We start from the raw sequence: 17,500 nt of genomic DNA on the forward strand, positions 1-17,500 counted from the left end.
GAAAGTGGACCCTTCTGCTCAGGAAACCGGTCTAATCTCCCTGATCAGTCCATTACTGCTGACCAGATTCAATTAGACGAACAAATAATTAGCATGAGAGCAGCAGACATAGGGTGTGTGTGTGTGTGTGTGTGTGTGTGTGTGTGTGTGTGTGTGTGTGTGTGTATGTGTGTGTGTGTGTGTGTGTGTGTCTGTGTGTACGTAATGTGTGTGTGTATGTAGAGACAGCCTGATCTCACCAAAAGGCGTAGAATGTCACGCCGGTTTCTTAAGTCATTTGGCGTGTTATTTGACGCATTTCGTGCTTTTGGCGTACAATGTCACGCTCTTAAGCGTCCATTTACTTTCAATGTGTAGGGAAACGGCGTGTCTATTTACGCCCAGCACAAAAATGCTGGGACGGTTTACGCCTGTCCGAATCTTGATCTGCCGACAATGACAATTTGATCGATTGCACATGTCTGTGCGAAAAGTGGCGAAATTCGTCATCAATTCGCTCCAGCTGATTGCTGTCATGTGACGCACGCAACCAGGAAGCGGAAGCGAGAACGAGCCATGTGGGGTAAGTTGTTAAACGATGTACATTTAGTAAATAATAATGTTGTTGTTGTTGTTTCGAACAAAATATAGGCATACTTGTCCAGATCGACCAAAGCTCATTGTTCACGCTGTAAAACGACTAGAATCACGCGAATTTAGTGCAATTTCTTGTGGGCAAATACGTGATGGCCAAAGAAATCATTGTTCACGACACGTTACGGATAAATGATCGAAATGAGTGCGATGGCGATACAATCCTGCCATTCCATTAGTTGACATGGTGTTTGACATTACATTAAGCTGGCTGTTTCACATAATAAGCTATTTGTTTATTTAGTCTGGGTAATTCATGTGATCAAAAATGCTGGGTTTCATCCGGTCCCTTTCCACAGGTGTATAAAATCAAGCACCTTGATTATGAATGCAGACTGCATGGTGCTTGATTAACCCACCTGTGGAAAGGGACCTGATGAAACCCATGAATAGGCTAACATTTTACTGAAAAACAAAGCAGTGGGCCTACAACATTCCCATCTCCAAAATATAGCATTTCTGCAGTGTAGGCTGTAGTACAATGCAGTTTTGATGTCCAAAAGTAGCCTATTGTATTTTCCTGCATGAGAACTACAGATACTTCTCCAAAACAGTGTTTGCAAACTTGAAGTTGTGGAGTTGAGTAGCCTATTCTAGTATTTGAATGAATACCCACAACAGTTTTACTCTTGTCTCACCTAGACTATGTCTATGAATTGCAGTAGTGATACTGAAAAAGGAAAGACAGGTGTCCTGATGTGTTGTTTAGGGATGATGGTCCTGCAATGTTTTATAGACATGTCTTTGTCTTTTTTGTTTTAATTTCATCATGTTTTCACAGATCCTTGCTCCTGATATCCTGAAGTATGGGTTGCATTTCGTGACGCCAACAGAACACTCACAGAAAGGAGAGTGGTGTCAAACTACAAGACCGCCAGCATGTAAACAAGGCCTTGTTTGTCCTTGTTTGGATACTCATTTGTCTACTTCCTGAAGAGGTTGAAGCATGCTGGCCTTGATACCTCAGTCCTTGCTTCAATTAACAGCTGTGTTATGGAGCGCATCCTACAAAGGGCAATTGGCAGGTATTTTGCATAACTTTTACACTACTTTTATGGTCATATTTTTATATTTTTACTTGCCATGTGCCTGTGGTTTCCTTACAATCATTGTGCAAACTAACGTTAAAGGAATAGTTCGGAATTTTGGACATAGGACCTCATTTCCAACTTAGTCGGGGTGACATAGGTCGGTGAAGACCATTTTCAGTGAATTTCTGCCCTTCCTTGAGTTGCAGCGTTCATCTCGTGCTAACCTGGTGCTGAGATAACGCAAGTCAATGGTAACATCCAGCCTGCCACTGAAAACACTCCACAGAACACCCGAAACAAATAAATTATAACGTCAGACTATCGATGCACATCCCTGTGTTGATAGAACAATGTTAGAAATAAAACTAACCTTGCATCGCATTGCAATAGCCTACTTTGTTCCCTGTATTGCAGTGGCGGATTGATATTGAGAAACTAGTCCCTCAAAATGTAATATATCATTGAGTTGCAAGGTTAGTTTTATTTCTAAAATTATACCATGACACGGACATGTATATCGATAGTCGGACGTTTTAATTGACTTGTCTCGGGTGTGCTGTGGAGTGAGTAAGACTGTTGTTGATGTCAGACTGATGTTACCGTTGAAATGTGTTAGCTCAGAACCAGTGTTAGCAAAGGGGAACGCTGCAACTGAAGGAAGGGGTTAAACGTGATAAAAACGGTCTCCACCGACCTATATCACCTCGGTAAAGTTGGAAATGAGGTCCTATGTCCAAAATTCCGAACTATTCCTTTAAGCTGATAGGCTGATATGCATTCACTGTTGCCAGCTGTCAAGAGTAAAGAAAATAGTAATTTGGACACCAATATATTCCTGAGTCACAAGGTATTCAGTTGGTCTGCCACACCTACTCCCGCTATGTTACGTATGATCGTTGTTGTTGTGTGATCGTTGTTGTTGTTGTGTGATCGTTTTTGTGTGGTCGTTGTTGTTGTGTGATTGTTGTTGTTGTTGTGTGATTGTTGTTGTGTGATCGTTGTTATTATTGTTGTGTGATCGTTGTTGTTGTTTGATCATTGTTGTGTGATTGTTGTTGTTGTTGTTGTGTGGTCGTTGTTGTTGTGTGGTCGTTGTTGTTGTGTGATCGTTGTTGTTGTTGTGTGATTGTTGTTGTGTGATCGTTGTTATTATTGTTGTGTGATTGTTGTTGTTGTGTGATCGTTGTTGTTGTGTGATCATTGTTGTTGTGTGATCGTCGTTGTTGTGTAATCGTTGTTGTGTGATCGTCGTTGTTGTTGTTGTGTGATTGTTGTTGTTGTTGTTGTGTGATGTTGTTGTTGTTGTTGTGTGATCGTTGTTGTTGTTGGTCTACCACACCTACTCCCGCTATGTTACAGAAATAGTCATGATCCCCCATTCAAAAAAGTAAAACTTCATTGATAGTCTATATCAAAAGCGGTTGTTCACTTTGTGTGAATGATCACTGTTGTTGTGTGATCGTTTTTGTGTGATTGTTGTTGTTGTTGTGTGATCGTTGTAATTGTTGTCGTTATGTGATTGTTGTGTGATCGTTGTGATTGTTGTTGTGCGATGTTGTGTAATCGTTGTGATTGTTGTTGTTGTGTGATTGTTGTGGTGCGATGTTGTTGTGTAATCGTTGTTGTTGTTGTTGTTATGTGATCGTTGTTGTGTTGTGTGATCGTTGTTGTTGTGGGATTGTTGTTGTTGTGTGATCGTTGTTGTGTGATTGTTGTTGTGTAATCGTTGCTGTTGTTGTTGTTATGTGATCGTTGTTGTGTTGTGTGATCGTTGTTGTTGTGGGATTGTTGTTGTTGTGTGATCGTTGTTGTGTGATCGTTGTTGTGTGATCATTGTTGTTTTGTTATCATTGTTGTTGTGTGATCAATGTTGTTGTGTGATGTGTGATTGTTGTTGTTGTTGTTGTTGTTGTTGTTGTTGTGTGATTGTTGTTGTTGTTGTTGTGTGATCGTTGTGATTGTTGTTGTTGTGTGGTTGTTGTTGTGCAATGTTGTTGTGTAATCGTTGTGATTGTTGTTGTGCAATGTTGTTGTGTAATCGTTGTTGTTGTTGTTATGTGATCGTTGTTGTTGTTGTGTTGTGTGATCGTTGTTGTTGTGGGATTGTTGTTGTGTGATCGTTGTTGTTGTATGATCGTTGTTGTTGTTGTGGGATTGTTGTTGTGTGATCGTTGTTGTGTGATTGTTGTGTGATCGTTGTTTTGTGATCATTGTTGTTTTGTTATCGTTGTTGTTGTGTGATCATTGTTGTTGTGTGATTGTTGTTGTGTGATGTGTGATTGTTGTTGTTGTTGTTGTGTGATCGTTGTTGTTGTGTGATTGTTGTTGTTGTGTGATCGTTGTTGTTGTGATTTTGTTGTGTGATCGTTGTTGTTGTTGTTGTGTGATTGTTGTTGTTGTGTGATCGTTGTTGATGTGCGATCGTGTTGTTGTTGTTGTGTGATTATGTGATTGTTGTTGTTGTTGTTGTTGTTGTGTGATCGTTGTTGTTGTGTGATCGTTGTTGTGTGATTTTGTTGTGTGATCGTTGTTGTTGTTGTGTGATTGTTGTTGTTGTGTGATTGTTGTTGTTGTGTGATTGTTGTTGTTGTGTGATCGTTGTTGATGTGCGATCGTGTTGTTGTTGTTGTTGTTGTGTGATTATGTGGTTGTTGTTGTTGTGTGATAGTTGTTTGGTTGTGTGATAGTTGTTTGTCATCATTGTTGTTGTTGTGTGATTGTTGTTGTTGTGTGATCATTGTTGTTTTGTTATCGTTGTTGTTGTGTGATCGTTGTTGTTGTGTGATTGTTGTTGTGTGATGTGTGATTGTTGTTGTTGTTGTGTGATCGTTGTTGTTGTGTGATTGTTGTTGTTGTGTGATTGTTGTTGTTGTGTGATTTTGTTGTGTGATCGTTGTTGTTGTTGTGTGATTGTTGTTGTTGTGTGATCGTTGTTGATGTGCGATCGTGTTGTTGTTGTTGTTGTGTGATTATGTGGTTGTTGTTGTGTGATCGTTGTTGTTGTGTGATCGTTGTTGTGTGATTTTGTTGTGTGATCGTTGTTGTTGTTGTGTGATTGTTGTTGTTGTGTGATCATTGTTGATGTGCGATCGTGTTGTTGTTGTTGTTGTTGTGTGATTATGTGGTTGTTGTTGTTGTGTGATAGTTGTTTGGTTGTGTGATAGTTGTTTGTCATCATTGTTGTTGTTGTGTGATTGTTGTTGTTGTGTGATCGTTGTTGTTGTGTGATCGTTGTTGTGTGATTTTGTTGTGTGATCGTTGTTGTTGTTGTGTGATTGTTGTTGTTGTGTGATCATTGTTGTTGATGTGCGATCGTGTTGTTGTTGTTGTTGTGTGATTATGTGATTGTTGTTGTTGTTGTTGTTGTGTGTAGTTGTTTGGTTGTGTGATAGTTGTTTGTCATCATTGTTGTTGTTGTGTGATCCTTGTTGTTGTGTGATTGTTGTTGTTGTGTGATCCTTGTTGTGTGGTTGTTGTGTGATCGTTGTTGTTGTTGTGTGATCGTTGCTGTAGTAGTGCTTCAGTGATGGTCTTTTCATGTTCTGTGTGTTTTGTTTCCCTCTGTTTGCAGGCAGTGTGCTGTGAGGACTGCTGCCCTGATTCATACGGAAGAAGTTCCAAGTTCACTCACTTATTAGCGAGGTTAACGAGGTATGTTGCGCTCAAAGCCAGGATATGCTGTGACACGAAAGTGGCTCTGTTTTAGCGTCGCGATATCACCATGGTATCTTATGCTCACAACTAAACCTGGTCATAGTTTTTATACAATTATGCAAAATATTTACACTTAGCACACATTCACCGCATGGGCTATTTTTTGACAGCACTGTTCCCCATTCTTATTTATCACAGTGGTATTTCCCCGCACTGTGATCCGACTGTTTTACTCCTCATAGGAGTTCATTATCACGACTTGTTCGAAATGGGCAAAATATACAGCTCTCGCTCGCGGATTCTCCATGTCGTAAAGGTGATTGAACTGTCGCTAAATGCCCCGGACAACAGACAACTGGTGCGGACAACCTGGTTTGACAAATTCAACCCGTCAGTGAGCTTTGTGATACCACTCATCTCTGATTGCGACTTTTGTATTTGTCGATCCAGGTTATGTTCAGCGAGATTCGTAGTATACCCCACTGGTAGAGACACGCATGCATACACTCATACACGTAGAATCGCTTATAGCATTATATTATGTGTGCATGTATTTGTGTCTGTAGCTGTTTAGTTTATCCCCTCCTTTCATGTGTTTATGTAGTGGGCTCCATCAACTGTCCAGGGTGAAGTCGGTCTGTACTGATTGCACTACCTGCTACTTGATGATGTCTGGTAGCCGTGGCTACTGCCCTCAGCCTGGTGTAAGTGTTTGTGTGTTTTGAATGTAATTTTTTTGTTCAATTTTTTTGTAATTTTTTATAGTGAAGGCTGTAGGGTATGTTATTGAGCATGCTCTAATTTGTTTGTCATATATGTGTTATTTAATGCATTACTCCAGAAAGTAATCATGATTATTACAGTTACTTAAAATAGTCCTCTTTATTAGAAGATTTTAAAAGCAAGTTTCTTTGAAAACAGAACAAAAACTTGCTCTGGAACAGTTCATACAAAAGAAGTTTAAATCACCATCTAGTCCGCTCGTGGCAATTGCGTGAGTCATTTGAACAATGCCCATTGATCACGCCTCTTGTGCAGTAGTGTGCTCGTCGCGAATCTTTGGTCTGAACCCTGCTTAACTATTGCACCTGACTTGTAGGCTGCTAGTGTGGGTTTGCTTTTATTTGTGACACAAAACTGAGTAGTTTGCATTGATTATATTCATGGACAGGGTCAATTGTAATATATGCTTTCTTTCTCTTTTACAGACACATGACATTTACTGCCAAAAGGTACCATCAGAGCACCTCTCCCTACCCTGCAGGACATCTATACCAGAAGAGTACAAGGGCCCAAAATATTTCAAAAGACATTTCACACCCTGACCATGGACTGTTTAAACCACTTAGGTCAAACAGACGTCTCTGTTCCCACATGGCTAGAACAGACTGAGAAGGAGTTTCTTTCCTGAAGCCATCTGCATCCCGATCACACATAACTCTTTAAACTACATTATATAGACTTGCCATACTGCACTTACACACACTGCTCTGTTTACCACCTGAAAAGATTGTTGCTGCACTGTCTCAGGTTTTGTTCAAACCATGTCTATATCAAGGATGGTTCCCAAAACCAACGCCTGTTTGCCAGGCTCATTTTCTGCAAGGCCCTTGATTTGGGGAAAAGTGCGAAAACCAGTGACATTAAGGGTATGAACTTCTTTTTGTACACATTTACATACTATGAGTTATTAATGTTGTGCCAATATTTTAGCTGTCCATAATGTTGACACAAAAAAGTTTACAAGGCCCATAGTATCACCAGTTTTGCACCTCGTTCCTTATCTAGGGCCTCATATAAATTTAATGGGTATTCACTACAAACAATGGTCCAGTCATACTGAGAACATGTCCATCTTCCATCTTCCACCAAGTTTGGACAAGCTAGGAACAATATTTTTTAAATATATCAATGCCTAAAGATGGCGTCCAAGATAAGGAATTTCTGAGAGTGAAAATGATACAAAATCAAGGGTGAAAAGGTGTATGGAATTATAAAATTGAGCAAAAATATTTTACAGGTCTTGGTTTTGGGACTTAAAGGTAGTCAAGAGCAAAATCTGAGAGGGTGCAGCAACTGTTTTCCTGGATTTTATCTGACTTGAAACAGAATGACCCCCTTCCTATCGTAAATTACATGTATTTCTAAATCCTTCTTTCTTTATCCTGTACACCTCTGCACAGGCAAGTTGAGAAGCTGAATGCCAGTTCTCTATGTATTTTACAATGATATCTTTGTATCTGACAATTCCTTGAATCCTTGACAGAAGGCTCAATTTTGTATTGCCATATTTTGTGATGTCTACAGAAATAAAAATACTTGGTACCGACTTGTGTTGTTTTTAATTTTTTTACATAATTTTGGCATCATTTGCAACTCATGGACATGTACACATTGGGTTGGCATTTCTAAGTATACTATTGTAGACTGATTCAATTTGGCATGTAACATCCTTGGATAACAAAATATGTGTGTGGAATGGAATCAACCCTCACATATTCACAGAATCTAGTACCCCCTTCAAATCCTTTTTTTCCATCTTTAGCTCCGCCTCCTGGAAACACAGAAGCAGCTAGGCCTCAAATGTGACAAACTATTTTGTTTTTACCCCCTTATACAGCAAGCCCACAGCATGGCAAAGCATAGTGTTATAGTGACGCCCCCTGGCAACCATCCCTATTACCCTAGCAACAACCTAGCAACCACCTTTACAACGTCAACGTAGCAACCAGCATAGCAGCCAACATGATTCCCACCATAGCAGGAACCAGCATAGCAACCGCATTATTTTGCACAGCAACCACCATACGTAGCGTAGCAACGCCCTAGCAATCGTCTCAATGACCCTAGCAACGTCCTAGCAACCATCTTAACTACCCTAGTAACAACCTAGCAACCAGCTCTACAATGTCAACCTAGCAACCACTAAAGCAACCAACATGATTACCTAGCAACCACCATAGGAACCACTTTACTTATGCGTTTTGGCCTATTGGATGTTGCGTTAATGCGGATAACTTTTGATCTGTGTGCCTGATTTTCAAAAATAAGGTACTGTTGCGACCCTTTTGGTGATCTGCACCTGATGAAGCCCACTCTTGCAATTCCTCAGAAGTATCATTCTAGTTGATTATAACTGGTGTAACCTTATCAAGGCCTGTCTAACTATGCAAATCAAGGACATCTAAACCTAGGGTTGGTATTTGTAACTTGTATACCCCTTAGACTGATTAAATTTGGCATGTGACATCTGTATATGACACTAAATATGAGTGTGTAATAAAATCACACATCACATATTCACAGACTCTATAGCGCCCCCTAGAAATCCAATATTTCCTATATTTGGCTCCGCCTCCTGGCAACACACAAGCCACTAGCTGTCTCAAATTTGACAAACTAGTTTGTTATCATCCCCTGTACCAAAATATGTGCCACATGCTGGCACTATCTTGAGTTAATGGTGTAATCCTATCAAGGCCTGCCTGACCTATGCAAATTATGACCATCTACACCTAGGGTTAGAATTTCTAACTTACATACCTCATAGACAGACTAAATTTGGCATGTGACATCTATGTATGACATAAAATACATGAGTGAAGTAAAACCACACCTCACATATTCACAGACTCTATAGCGCCCCCTAGAAATCTAGATTTTCCAATCTTTGGCTCCGCCTCCTGTCAACACACAAGCAGCTGGAGGTCTCAAATTTGACGAACAAGTCTGTTATCACTCCCTGAATCAAAATATGTGCCACATGTCAACATTTCATGAAACAATGAGTGTGACACTTACTTAGGCCTATCTGGCCAATATGAGTGTCTGAATTGTAGTTTCTGAGTATGTCCAGAGCATCAAACTTGCCAAGGCAGGTAAGGTCAGTGAAATTGGGTTTATTTCAGCACAGCATACCTCTGTGTATCATAATCAATCAAAATATGGATGTTTTAATGGTTTGGGTATGATTTAAGAACGTTTGTGTATCAACTTATGTGAAAAATATGCTCTCTAACGTCAATTTCTATAGCTGTCTTGTGGATCAAAATTCCCACAGCATATAAGATCAGTGAAATTGGGTTTATTTCAGTACAGCACACCTCTGTGTATCATAATCAATCAAAATATGGATGTTTTAATGGTTTGGGTATGATTTAAGAACTTTTGTGTATCGATTTATGTGAAAAATATGCTCTCTGAACATCAGTTTTTGAAGATGTCTTCTGGATCAAAATTCCCACTGAGCATAAGATCAGTAAAATTGGGTTTATTTCAGTACAGCACACCTCTGTGTATCATAATTAATCAAAATATGGATGTTTTAATGGTTTGGGTACGATTTAAGAACTTTTGTGTATCGACTTATGTGAAAAATATGCTCTCTGAACATCAGTTTCTGAAGATGTCTTGTGGATCAAAATTCCCACTGCACATAAGATCAGTGAAATTGGGTTTATTTCAGTACAGCACACCTCTGTGTATCATAATTAATCAAAATATGGATGTTTTAATGGTTTGGGTACGATTTAAGAACTTTTGTGTATCGACTTATGTGAAAAATATGCTCTCTGAACATCAGTTTCTGAAGATGTCTTGTGGATCAAAATTCCCACTGTACATAAGATCAGTGAAATTGGGTTTATTTCAGTACAGCATACCTCTGTGTATCATAAACAGTCAAAATATGGATGTTTTAATGGTTTGGGTATGATTTAAGAACTTTTATTTATCAACGTATGTCAAAAATATGCCCTCTAAACATCAGTTTCTGAGGATGTGTTGTGGATCAAAATTCCCACAGTGTGTAAGATCAGTGAAATTGGGTTTATTTCAGTACAGCACACCTCTGTGTATCATAAACAGTCAAAATATGGATGTTTTAATGGTCAAGGTCAAGGTCAAGGTTAAATTTATTGCCATATATGAAGATACACAAGCCAATTCACGTATGAATATGGTTGACAGCAACAGACATAAAATAGACATAGACATGACAATAATGACAATAGAAGCTGAGGTATTAATGTTGAAAGTGCTGATGATATGCAGGCAGAGAGCAGTTAAGTAAAGTGCAGTGGACAACAGTAAAGGTGCAAACAGTGCGTCAGTGCATTCAGAGTTCGAACTGTGATTGAAAAGCCTGGCAGCTGTAGGGAAGAAGCTCAGGCGATGCCTGGACTTCACTGCTCTCAGGAGCCGTAGCCTTCTCCCAGAGGGGAGCATTTGGAAGAGGGCGGAGCCTGGATGTAAAGGGTCCTCCATGATCTTTCTTGCCCTCTTCAATGCCCTGGTGTTGTGGAGTAACTCCAGGCTGGGTAGGGTGGTGCCAATCACCCTCTCAGCTGTGCGGATCACACGCTGCAGTTTAGCCTTGTCCTTGGCTACTGCAGCGGGGAACCATGTGATGATGGACTGTGTGATGATGGATTCAATGATGGTTGTGTAGAACCAGGTTTGTATTGACTTGGGCAACCTGAATTTCTTTAGCTGTTTGAGTATGATTAAAAAACTTTCATTTATCAACGTATGTCAAAAATATGCCCTCTAAACATCAGTTTCTGAAGATGGTTCATCAACTTGTGTGCATGCAAAACTGTCTGAAAACTCAACCAAATAGCTGTCTAGATGGTACTTTTCAAGGCTGTCACGTAGGTCAAAACTGACCTGCAAATCATGTTTATTTATCACAAAACATATAAATATGAGAAACAGGCACAAAATGGGTGTTATGAGGTGGTTGGTTCGATTCATCAACTTGTGCGCATGCAAAACTGTCTGACGATAGCCAGAGTGCAGTCTATATGAACATAAGTGGTATAACCCTAAGGTGCAATCAAGGCCTGCCTGTCTATGCAAATCATGAACTTAACACATGTATGTTTACTAAGACATAGCCTACAGCATTCAGATGAACTTGTGTCTTTTACAACATGTACACATTGGTCCGAACAGCTCTGGATCGAGCATAATTGACGGCGCAATTCCAGACCGTACTTCCCGACCTGAAATGTTGTGGGAAGGGCTAAGTTTGGCTGGCACCCAGGCGAAATGAATGTAATAATACAAACTGAAATGACAAATTAATTAAATGAATGCCTTTATTTTAATTGCATTGCAGTATAATTAAATAGTAGAGACACTCAAGTAAGGTGCATATATATACAGTATATGAAACATAAAAGCACAACTTCCCACTCTGATTTCATGTATTCATTGTTATCCTTCTTTATAATCTGCCGCTGCTGCTGATGGCGTTTATAGTGCTGGTGGTGCTGCTCCTGCTGCTGCTGCTGCTTCTGTTGTTTGTGCTGCTCCTGCTGCTGCTGCCTCAACAAACAGCTGATCATTGACATGTGCATTGTAGGACTGCACAAGCTGTATCAGCTTTTCAGCTGTAAAAGCCTTACGTCCTTGACCTTTTCCTTTATAAATGGCAAACAATGCATGAAAGTGTTAGGTGAATCCTGCCTGAACTTCTGGGGAATCTGAATTTCGCCCAGCAGCTCAGGCTGGATACCGGCAGATCTATTTTCGCTGTTTACTGCCAGAATCTTTGGCTCCTATCAGAAACGGCCATACTCTAGTCCTGGCACGCTATTGGCCGGTGACGCGCCGAAAATGAAACTTAAGCGACGCGAAGTGCAGTAGAAAAGAAGCGCAGCCTCGCCAGACTAATGTTCAATCTTAAAAGATTGAGTTTAGTATGGTGAAAACCAGACTATGGAAGTGTATCAAAATCACAAAAGAGTGAGGAACAAAGTTACACTCACCAGACAAACTATTACATACACTTACTGAACCTATGAATAATGAGTTATTTGTCCAACATGAATGCAATTGTCAAAATAAAAAAAGCAAAGGTGTGCATAGGTTAATAGCAGGACAGACATGGCCAACTTCTGTACTGGTAGGATAGGCTATGCAATCATTATTGTTTTTGATCATTCTCTTATGAGAAGCCAAATCATGATGTAACAGTTGTGTGCATGCAGTTGTAACAGTAATAGTTGGTTATTCTATATTAACATACCGTCACTGACTGAAGTGAAAGGCAACTCCTTAGGCCACCAAGGCAGCCTGTATTCCTCAGCATATTTGGGCCTTGATAAACCCTGAATTAGTGTTGAGGTAGAAAGGTGTTAAAGTGTAATCAGACACAGTAGTCTGCATCATTTCTTTACATTTAATTTCTTTACATCTAAAGACATACATACCACTTGACATGTGTCTATTTATGTAGAGGTTAACCAGCTCAGTCATCCTCTCCTCTGTCCAAAAGGCCTCAAGATGGTTTGAACCTACAGTAAATAAACGGTAACAGAAAAAATTCCATTACCAATTCTGTTTGTGTCAATATAATTTCTATCATAACTCAGGACCATACTAAAATAACTGTTTTCTGAAAGCTTGTCAGTTATAGATGTGATTAAACATACATTAGAACATATCCCACCTTCCTGCAACCTTTGGACAACATAAATCTATACATCATTCTATTCTGCATATAATTGGCGAACGAGGTACACATATGATACGATTTGAGGTACAACTCAAAGGCAGAGCAATTTCACCTAACCAAACCATATATTTTCTGAAAGCTTGTCAGTTATAGATGTGATTTAACATACATTAGAACATATCCCACCTTCCTGCAACCTTTGGACAACATAAATCTATACATCATTCTATTCTGCATATTGGCGAACGAGGTACACACATGATACAATTTGAGCTCCAACTCAAAGGCAGAGCAATTTCACCTAACCAAACCATATATTTTCTGAAAGCTTGTCAGTTATAGATGTGATTTAACATACATTAGAACATATCCCACCTTCCTGCAACCTGTGGACAACATAAATCTATACATCATTCTATTCTGCATATTGGCGAACGAGGTACACACATGATACAATTTGAGGTTCAACTCAAAGGCAAAGCAATTTCACCTAACCAAACCATATATTTTCTGAAAGCTTGTCAGTTATAGATGTGATTTAACATACATTAGAACATATCCCACCTTCCTGCAACCTTTGGACAACATAAATCTATACATCATTCTATTCTGCATATTGGCGAACGAGGTACACACATGATACAATTTGAGGTCCAACTCAAAGGCAAAGCAATTTCACCTAACCAAACCATATATTTTCTGAAAGCTTGTCAGTTGTAGATGTGATTTAACATGCATTAGAACATATCCCACCTTCCTGCAACCTTTGGACAACATAAATCTATACATCATTCTATTCTGCATATTGGCGAACGAGGTACACACATGATACGATTTGAGGTACAACTCAAAGGCAGAGCAATTTCACCTAACCAAACCATATATTTTCTGAAAGCTTGTCAGTTATAGATGTGATTTAACATACATTAGAACATATCCCACCTTCCTGCAACCTGTGGACAACATAAATCTATACATCATTCTATTCTGCATATTGGCGAACGAGGTACACACATGATACAATTTGAGGTTCAACTCAAAGGCAAAGCAATTTCACCTAACCAAACCATATATTTTCTGAAAGCTTGTCAGTTGTAGATGTGATTTAACATGCATTAGAACATATCCCACCTTCCTGCAACCTTTGGACAACATAAATCTATACATCATTCTATTCTGCATATAGGCGAACGAGGTACACACATGATACGATTTGAGGTACAACTCAAAGGCAGAGCAATTTCACCTAACCAAACCATATATTTTCTGAAAGCTTGTCAGTTGTAGATGTGATTTAACATACATTAGAACATATCCCACCTTCCTGCAACCTTTGGACAACAAAAATCTATACATCATTCTATTCTGCATATTGGCGAACGAGGTACACACATGATACAATTTGAGGTCCAACTCAAAGGCAAAGCAATTTCACCTAACCAAACCATATATTTTCTGAAAGCTTGTCAGTTGTAGATGTGATTTAACATGCATTAGAACATATCCCACCTTCCTGCAACCTTTGGACAACATAAATCTATACATCATTCTATTCTGCATATTGGCGAACGAGGTACACACATGATACGATTTGAGGTACAACTCAAAGGCAGAGCAATTTCACCTAACCAAACCATATATTTTCTTAAAGCTTGTCAGTTATAGATGTGATTTAACATACATTAGAACATATCCCACCTTCCTGCAACCTTTGGACAACATAAATCTATACATCATTCTATTCTGCATATTGGCGAACGAGGTACACACATGATACAATTTGAGGTCCAACTCAAAGGCAAAGCAATTTCACCTAACCAAACCATATATTTTCTGAAAGCTTGTCAGTTGTAGATGTGATTTAACATGCATTAGAACATATCCCACCTTCCTGCAACCTTTGGACAACATAAATCTATACATCATTCTATTCTGCATATTGGCGAACGAGGTACACACATGATACGATTTGAGGTACAACTCAAAGGCAGAGCAATTTCACCTAACCAAACCATATATTTTCTGAAAGCTTGTCAGTTATAGATGTGATTTAACATACATTAGAACATATCCCACCTTCCTGCAACCTTTGGACAACATAAATCTATACATCATTCTATTCTGCATATTGGCGAACGAGGTACACACATGATACAATTTGAGGTCCAACTCAAAGGCAAAGCAATTTCACCTAACCAAACCATATATTTTCTGAAAGCTTGTCAGTTGTAGATGTGATTTAACATGCATTAGAACATATCCCACCTTCCTGCAACCTTTGGACAACATAAATCTATACATCATTCTATTCTGCATATTGGCGAACGAGGTACACACATGATACGATTTGAGGTACAACTCAAAGGCAGAGCAATTTCACCTAACCAAACCATATATTTTCTGAAAGCTTGTCAGTTATAGATGTGATTTAACATACATTAGAACATATCCCACCTTCCTGCAACCTGTGGACAACATAAATCTATACATCATTCTATTCTGCATATTGGCGAACGAGGTACACACATGATACAATTTGAGGTTCAACTCAAAGGCAAAGCAATTTCACCTAACCAAACCATATATTTTCTGAAAGCTTGTCAGTTGTAGATGTGATTTAACATGCATTAGAACATATCCCACCTTCCTGCAACCTTTGGACAACATAAATCTATACATCATTCTATTCTGCATATTGGCGAACGAGGTACACACATGATACGATTTGAGGTACAACTCAAAGGCAGAGCAATTTCACCTAACCAAACCATATATTTTCTGAAAGCTTGTCAGTTATAGATGTGATTTAACATACATTAGAACATATCCCACCTTCCTGCAACCTGTGGACAACATAAATCTATACATCATTCTATTCTGCATATTGGCGAACGAGGTACACACATGATACAATTTGAGGTTCAACTCAAAGGCAAAGCAATTTCACCTAACCAAACCATATATTTTCTGAAAGCTTGTCAGTTATAGATGTGATTTAACATACATTAGAACATATCCCACCTTCCTGCAACCTTTGGACAACATAAATCTATACATCATTCTATTCTGCATATTGGCGAACGAGGTACACACATGATACAATTTGAAGTACAACTCAAAGGCAGAACAATTTCACCTAACCAAACCATACATTTTCTGAAAGCTTGTCAGTTATAGATGTGATTTAACATACATTAGAACATATCCCACCTTCTTGCAACCTTTGGACAACATAAATGTACATATGACTCTATTCTGCATATTGACGAACGAGGTACACATATGATACGATTTGAGGTCTAACTCAAAGGCAAAGCAATTTCACCTAACCAAACCATATATTTTCTGAAAGCTTGTCAGTTATAGATGTGATTTAACATACATTAGAACATATCCCACCTTCCTGCAACCTTTGGACAACAAAAATCTATACATCATTCTATTCTGCATATTGGCGAACGAGGTACACACATGATACAATTTGAGGTCCAACTCAAAGGCAAAGCAATTTCACCTAACCAAACCATATATTTTCTGAAAGCTTGTCAGTTGTAGATGTGTTTTAACATGCATTAGAACATATCCCACCTTCCTGCAACCTTTGGACAACATAAATCTATACATCATTCTATTCTGCATATTGGCGAACGAGGTACACACATGATACGATTTGAGGTACAACTCAAAGGCAGAGCAATTTCACCTAACCAAACCATATATTTTCTGAAAGCTTGTCAGTTATAGATGTGATTTAACATACATTAGAACATATCCCACCTTCCTGCAACCTTTGGACGACATAAATGTACATATGACTCTATTCTGCATATTGGCCAATGAGGTACACACATAATACGATTTGAGGTCCAACTCAAAGGCAAAGCAATTTCACCAAACTAAACCATATATGTTCTGAAAGCTTGTCAGTTTTAGAAGTGATCTAACATACATTGGAACATATCCCACCTTCCTGTAACCTTTGGACAACATAAATCTATATATGGTTCTATTTTGTATATTTGCTGAAAGGCAAAGCAAATTCACAGAAAATATATGGCTCAGGTGGGACATGCCGTAATTCATATGAATTGACATCTAGAGGCTATAGGCTTTCAGAAAATATATGGTATAGGTGGTCAATTCAGCTGACCCTTTATAGTATAGGCCAAAATGTATCAGTTGTACAGATGGTTTCTCGACGTACAATATGGGCCTATGTACGCTTTATGATCAAAGTCAGTTGGCTGGTGGGACATACCTTAATTCATGTGAATTGACATCTAGAAGCCATAGACTTTCAGAAAATATATGGTATAGGTAGTCAATTCAGCTGTCCCTTAATACTTTAGGCCAAAATGTATTTGTACAGTTGGTTTCTCAATCTACAATATGGGCCTATATTTAGCATACTAAACAACCATATATAGCAAAACCACAGTAAAAGTTAGGTGAAAGTGATGCAAAATACCTACCAATTGTCTTCTGTATCCACCTGCTGCAGTAGACCATGATGTGAGGATGCGCTCCATAACACAGCTGTTAATGGAAGCAAGGACTGAGGTGTCAAGGCTAGCATGCTCCTCTTCAGGAAGTAGACAAATGAGTAGCAGTATGACACTGCTCTCCTTTCTGTGAGTGTTCTGTTGGAGTCAAAGGCTACAGTAATGAAACCCACACATCAGGATATCAGGAGCAAGGATCTGTGAAAACATGATGAAAT

General features: G+C 39.0%; 2 long non-coding RNA genes across 2 annotated transcripts in view; one reads left to right on the top strand and one right to left on the bottom strand.

Moving 5' to 3' along the window:
* The first annotated feature begins 266 nt into the window (after positions 1–266).
* Positions 267–6,660, top strand: LOC134064028 (uncharacterized). Its single transcript, XR_009936234.1, has 5 exons — positions 267–562; positions 1,415–1,658; positions 5,236–5,315; positions 5,923–6,022; positions 6,527–6,660. It is a non-coding gene; the product is annotated as an uncharacterized LOC134064028 (long non-coding RNA).
* Positions 6,661–11,460: 4,800 nt separating this feature from the next.
* Positions 11,461–17,500, bottom strand: part of LOC134064098 (uncharacterized) — a 7,498-nt gene continuing 1,458 nt past the window's right edge. Inside the window, exons 2-5 of the long non-coding RNA XR_009936246.1 lie at positions 17,253–17,480; positions 12,536–12,619; positions 12,352–12,433; positions 11,461–11,743 (exon numbers count right to left, since the gene is read on the bottom strand). This is a non-coding gene — a long non-coding RNA (uncharacterized LOC134064098). The remainder of the gene's footprint in view (positions 11,744–12,351; positions 12,434–12,535; positions 12,620–17,252; positions 17,481–17,500) is intronic.

The sequence above is a fragment of the Sardina pilchardus genome, chromosome 18, assembly GCF_963854185.1.
Source record: "Sardina pilchardus chromosome 18, fSarPil1.1, whole genome shotgun sequence".
NCBI classification, from domain to species: Eukaryota; Metazoa; Chordata; class Actinopteri; order Clupeiformes; family Clupeidae; genus Sardina; species Sardina pilchardus.